The sequence below is a fragment of the Hevea brasiliensis genome, chromosome 7, assembly GCF_030052815.1.
Source record: "Hevea brasiliensis isolate MT/VB/25A 57/8 chromosome 7, ASM3005281v1, whole genome shotgun sequence".
Taxonomy (NCBI): Eukaryota; Viridiplantae; Streptophyta; class Magnoliopsida; order Malpighiales; family Euphorbiaceae; genus Hevea; species Hevea brasiliensis.
In genome coordinates this window covers 94,776,863-94,783,639 of record NC_079499.1, presented here as the reverse complement: position 1 = coordinate 94,783,639, position 6,777 = coordinate 94,776,863, and positions in this window count along the sequence as shown.

Below are 6,777 nucleotides of genomic sequence, written 5' to 3'. Positions count from 1 at the left end.
AGTCACTAAAGTTTTATTTTATTAACAAAATAATTCATTGATTTAAACTTTATATTTTATATTTAAAGAGTAAATATATTTTATATTTATTATATAATAACTATAAATATAAAATATATTTACGTATCATAAAAGAATAAGGAAAATGATACTGTTTTTATTATTTCCAATACAAATTCATGCTTATCGCATAGAACGATTGAAAATGGCAAAAAAAATACTCAAAAAATATATTTGTTATATAATATATACTAACATAATGCCTATGCTATGCATGAGTAATTTATAATTTTTATTTTTTAATTTAATTTTTAATTATATTTTAAATAAAATAAATTATTATTAAATTAATTTCAAATTAAAATTTCTTTTTTATTTAATTTAATTTAAATAAATTTTTACCTGTTATTGTGGACACCATATTTTGGTCGACCATTAAATTCACAACTTGTGTAATTAATATAAAATTTTCTCTTTAAAAGTAGTAATGCAATTTTAATTTCATAAAAATGTTATTTTCTTAGATGGATTTTCGATCTAAACATTACCCAATCTCAACAAGTTACTTTAATTGTGGCCGATCACAGGTCACTTTTCTGAACTCGGCAATGGTCTAAGTTGTTTTTCCAAATAAATGTTTTAAGATTATTTGATCTCATGCATATTTATGTTCAGTTGTTTTCCAATCTCTTTATTGTGTGTTCATATGTTCAAGTTTCAGGATTATCTCATGCACTTTTATGTTTGATTGTTTTTTGATCTTTTCATCTCTATTCGTCCTGTTCTGATCGATATCTGATCTCTGAATTATCCGATCCTACATTCTATTATTTTTCGATCTCAATAACTATTAAATACCTTAGAATTCTAAATTGTGATCAGTCTTGTGTTCGGTTATCCGGTCTTAATTGTGTGAACACTTGTTTAAATAAAGGTTAATATTTTATCCGATCTCTTAAGTAATTATTCGATATCAGAAAGTGCGAGATTGCTCATGTAAAAGAGTTACATTATTTATCTCAAGACTTTGTAATTACATTCATTCAGCGGGCAAGTTTTCCCCAGCACGACCTTCGTCTACATTCTCATTGGTCACGCCCTCCTCTCTCTCTGGTTCATCTTCATCCTCAACTTCAACACCCGAGGCAAGCCTTTCGAGCTAGGTAAAGTCCTCTTTGGGATAGCACTTGACCAGCTCGGCTAGGAGATCCCTATAGGCATTCATGTAAGCGCTAGCTTCCTTTACTAGAGCTTCATCCTTTTTTGCTTTGATCTCTTCGAAGAACTTGGCTAGGTCAGAAGCTCGAGAAGCCTGGGCATCTTCATGTTCCTTCTCCATTCGAGCTGTCCTCTCTTTGTGAGACCTCACTTGTCCCTCCAGTTCGATGATCCATTCATTCGCAGCAGAGAGTTGGCTCTTTACAGCCGTCGCATCCTGGACCACCTTTGAAATCTCCCTTCTTAAAAGGCAGGCCTTTTCTCTGAGCATGTGTTGGTTCGCAATCACCTCCAAACTCAAGCTCATCGATTGAGTGAGGAGATCCTCTATGCTCTCTGGGCCCATCCTAGTTCGATCATCAGGGAAGCAAATTGAAGCACCCAAGACTTTGGCTAAGTCGATGTTTCCTCATATCGAGCGATTCCTCTCCAGTGACTGAATCAAAACTTGGGCACCTCGGGCGAATGGTCACCCAACTGGGACTGCCTGCCCTGAGAATCCACTCTTCGCAGTAATAGAGAATGGAAGTTGGGAAGGAGGCTTGACAAGTTGAGTGAGAGGCTTCGCAGTGAGGATCTGCACTTCTGAGGTTAGTTGCTCTTGAGTTCAGGTTGGAGAGCTCACCACCTCTACTCGAGTCCATTTCTGGGCCTTAGCAGTGGTAGTAGCTTCTTTCATTTCTAGCACTTTTTTGGCAAGCTCCTTTTTCCACTTTCGAGTTTCGACGTCGCCTCTTGCCATGTTTGCACAGAAAAGCAAGTTAGTGAGATTGCTAGGATTAAAAGACCAAAGATCTGGGTTTTACCTGTTTCGGGGCTGAGACCTGTTAGTAGTATGCCCTAAAGTATATCATTTAGTATGTATCTTGTACATATTTTTAATAATAAAAGGCATTTCCACTTTTCCGTTTACATAATATATTTATGTGTAATAGAAAAGGTCCATTGATATTTTGTTAGAAATATTATTCTTAAGTTGTTAAGAATATGAGTGACAATATTTCTAGCACAAAGTATCATAAATAGGTTCACAATCGAGGATACTTCATAATAAGGACATGACTTATCCAGAAAGATTGTATTCATGTTTGTTCCCAAGTTATTTATATGAGATATAAATAAGATGGAATGGTGAGTCTCATGCCATATGACAAACATGATAGGCACTTATAAATGATAAGTAGGCCGAACCAGTGACACTTATGACAAGCACATGGAGTTTACTCTTGTCAATGTTTTGTCATAAATCATATCAGTGCATATAATCTTTAGACACGAGATAGCATGCTTATCTTGTATATAGGTAGTTTGAGTTTGATCGCTTTCATACTTGTACTGTGTATGGGTATATGGGCATGTGTTGACTCCTACTAGTTATATATGGAGGTAGGTGTTGATCAAGATGGAATCTGTTCCTCTAAGTAAATAGAGATAAAATCCTATGTTCATTTAATTGTTCTTGATGTTTCAAGTTCTGGCAGACAGATAGATTTATTCATAAAGGAGTTTCGATGAGAAAATCTTTTAATCAAGAACTAGAATTAAAAGAGAACATAATATTCATAGCAAATGGAGTTTGACATAAACCATGACTCGGCTTGAGTTGGGATTTTGTTACAGAGAGATTCTAGTGCATGGTAACATATGATTATAGGTTCATTTAAGGTAAATCTTATTACTAATTGGGTGGCCATGGCATGCTATGCTAGGTGTTAACCATGGTCTATGAGGTTCATAAAATGATTTAGAGAAATCATTTATGGTAAGAAAGAGTTCTGATGATATTAAGAGTTGATATCATGTCTCATTGCCAATTAGTGGTGAGCCTAGTAAGTCACACACATACACAAGTTATCACCTATTTAAATATGATTTAATTAATTAATTAAAGAGTTTAATTGATTAATTAAATAGATTTGGTTTGCAATTAAATTGCAAAGTCCCTAGCATGACTTGAAACCAAATCTAGATTATTGGATGTATAGTATAAATTAAATTTATATTTAAAGGGTTTAAATATGAATTTAATTGATGAGAAATTAATTAATAGAGATTAATTAATTAATTTATAGTTGATATAAATTAATTAGAAGAAGAAAATAATTATTTTGGGTTAAGAACTCAAAATTAAGACACAGGGGCATTTTGGTCATTTCACAGTGTGACACGTGGCACCATGAGATGGTGACACATGGCATGACACATAAGCTTGCCAAATGTTTTTTTTAATCATGTAAGATGATTAAAATCAAGATTAAATATAGGTTTGACACTTGGCACAATGTGATTGGGTCACTTAAACCTAGAGCTAATCAAAAGGTGACATGTTGCTAGGGTTTAATGTGTTAACCTAGCTATTTAAGTGTGGTTATGAAAAGAAAACATAACTAGCAGCCTCTCCTCTCATTTGTCACGCCATTTTGAGCCTCTCCAGCTATTTCTCTTCATCTCTCATCAATTCAAAGAGATTAGCCATCAATCTCTTGAATTAAGAACACTAGAAATTGTTTCTAGTGTCCTGTTTACATCTCTAATCTCTTAAAAGGCAGAACTTGAATTTCTAATTAATAGAAAAAGCTTTAGAAGCTATTCAAGGGCTGCCATAGGTGTTCTTGGTGTGGACAAGCTAGAGGGACAACATCCGTGTCCTCAAGACGAATCTCAAAGCGCAGACACTGCTGACACATCAAGAGGTTAGTGTAATCGTTCTTGATTTAATGTAGGGTTCTAAAATTAATCTGATTAATTTTAAAATCTTAAATGGAAAATACAGATCCAAAAACATATTAAAAGAGTTTTAATATGTTGTTTATCATTGAAATCAAATAGATAAAAATAAATCTTGCATGATGCATGTGACCCTAGGTGAAAATTTTTGAATTCAATGGTATAAACTTGTGTTTTTCACGCTTCTGTTCCTTCAATTGGTATCAGAGCCACTATATTTGCCATTTAGATTGATGTTTATATGATTTAATTGTGTGTTTGATCATGAGATCAAGAGTTTATTGCTGGTTGCAAAGTCAAAGTGGCGGCACAAATGATGAACACCATGGTGTGCATGGTTGATGCATCACAATGGTGTGCAAAGGTAAATGGATGGTGAATGTGCAATTGTTGCATGATTTAAGATCCATTTTATGTCTAATTAAATTGTTTAATTAGAATTTTTATCACACAATTAAATTATGATTCAAATCAGAATTTTAAAAATTGTTTGAATGTGATTCAAATCTGAATTTTAAAAGTTGTTTGAATGTGATTCAAATCTGAATTTTTAAAGTTGTTTGAATCATATTTAAATCTGATTTTTTAAAATTGATTGAATAAAATTCAGATCTGATTTTTTAAAAAATATTTGAATGTGATTCAAATCTGATTTTTAAAAAAATGTTTGAATGTGATTCAAATCTGAATTTTTAAAGTTGTTTGAATGTGATTCAAATCTGAATTTTTAAATTTGTTTGAATGAGATTCAAATATGAATTTTTAAATTTATTTGAATCATATTCAAATATGGATTTTTAAGTTGAATATGAGATATTCAATTTAATATAAGTATGTATGTTTTATTTAATTGTTAAATAGTGATATGCATGATGGATGATCATGGACTATAAAAGACCAATGTGATTGGATTTATTTCTTTTATGTTTCTTTGGGATTGTAAATTAATTAGTTTATTTTAATTTATTTTGGGCATGTATTATTAAGTTTGTAATATTTTTGGGTTGTAATTTCATTTATTTAAGTTCTTGTAAATTCGCCTTGGTATGCCAAGGATTACTATGTAATATTGGATTGCAAGAAGTTCAAGGAGGTCAAGAGCATTGGTGGGACCAGTGGGAGGAATTCAATATCAAGTGTTGATTATGTACTCCTTCAGCAATTCTTGTAAAATGAATGAATGAAATGCACCTAGGAATGCCCTGATTCAATTCTTGGTGGCTCAGAATTGAATCCCTTAGAAAGTCCATGATCATACCATATTTACTGCTTATCCATGAATGCATGAGATGTATGGGAATGTATGCTATTATATGATATATGCATGCTAAATGGATAATGTGCAAAGTGAGACCTTAATAGTAATTAGGATGGCTATAAAATCTTCCAAACAAATGATTAAGTTGGAAATGCTATAATTAAAATAATTATAACATAAGCCCTCCATTGGGGCAATTATTTTAAGAAATTTTAAATAGTTGTATGAGATGCAATTAATTTAAGAGATTTTCTTAAGAATAATTGTTAAGCATGAGATGTTGTAAATATGTAAATGGTTTGGTGGCCAATATTGGATGTACCTGAGGACATTAAAATTATTTGCATAATTACTGGCTCAATGGGATCAACTTAACTAATGCAAGATAAGTCAATAATGGATGTACCTGAGATTTTGAGCATTAGGGGCTAGGTAAAGGATTGAACCTCACATGAGATGTGATGGGCAAGGAGTTGCTCACTTGTAGTTTATTGTAATTCCAATAATGGATGTACCTGAGGATGATCAATAGAATTATAAGAATTCAATCACCCACTAGAAATCCATCCAACTAGGATTTCCGTTTTCTACTTTGGAAGTGTAGGATTCGCTAAGTTAGTGGGAGGACCAATTTGATTAAAAGACCATAATCATTTTGGTTAATTACATGATACATTTACTAATTAATCTGGTTATTTTCTGCGATTAATTTTACGATAAAAATGAGCACAAAACAACCACCACCATCCAATATCCTTGCAAGCATACTTGATCACAATAGGTTGACAGGACCTAATCATTCGATTGGCTAAGAAATTTGAAACTTGTCCTGAACCTTGAACATATAGGATATGTTCTAGATTCAAATGTTCCTGGTCCCTTACCTCCAGAGGCCACACAAGAGGAACATGAAACTTTGGACAAGTGGAAGGAGCATGATATGAGAGCTAAGTGTTACATGCTTGCTTCCATGAGTAATGAGTTACAGAAGCAACATGAGAACATGCAGAGTGCGAGTGAGATCCTCCTTCACCTACAGGAGTTGTATTGTGAGCACAGCAGGAATGCTAGGTATGAGATATCTAGACAGCTATTCTGTATGAGGATGTCTGAGGGACAGAATGTTGGGGATCATGTCCACAAGATGATTCGGCTAATTGAGCAGTTGGAATATCTCGACTTCAACATGGATTTCCAACTACAGACGGATTTGATCCTTCAGTCCCTTCCTGGGTCTTTTGGGAAATTTTGTGACAAATTTCCATATGACTCAAAAGGAATGCACCTTAGCTGGTTTACTCAACATGCTGGTTATTGCCCAAAAGAATATGCCAGGCAATAAAGGAAAAGAGGTAGCTTTGGTTGCATCTTCTTCTGCTGGAAAGTCCAACAAGAAGAAGGGCAATAAGAAAAAGAAACCTCAGATTCCTGGTCCTTCTAAGAAAATAGCTAAACAGAAAAGGAAGACTAAAGCTGATGAAGGCAAAGGAAAGTGTTTACACTGCCAACAGGAAAGTGTTTCCATTGCCAATAAGAAAGTGTTTCCATTACCAGTAAGAAAGTGTTTCCACTGG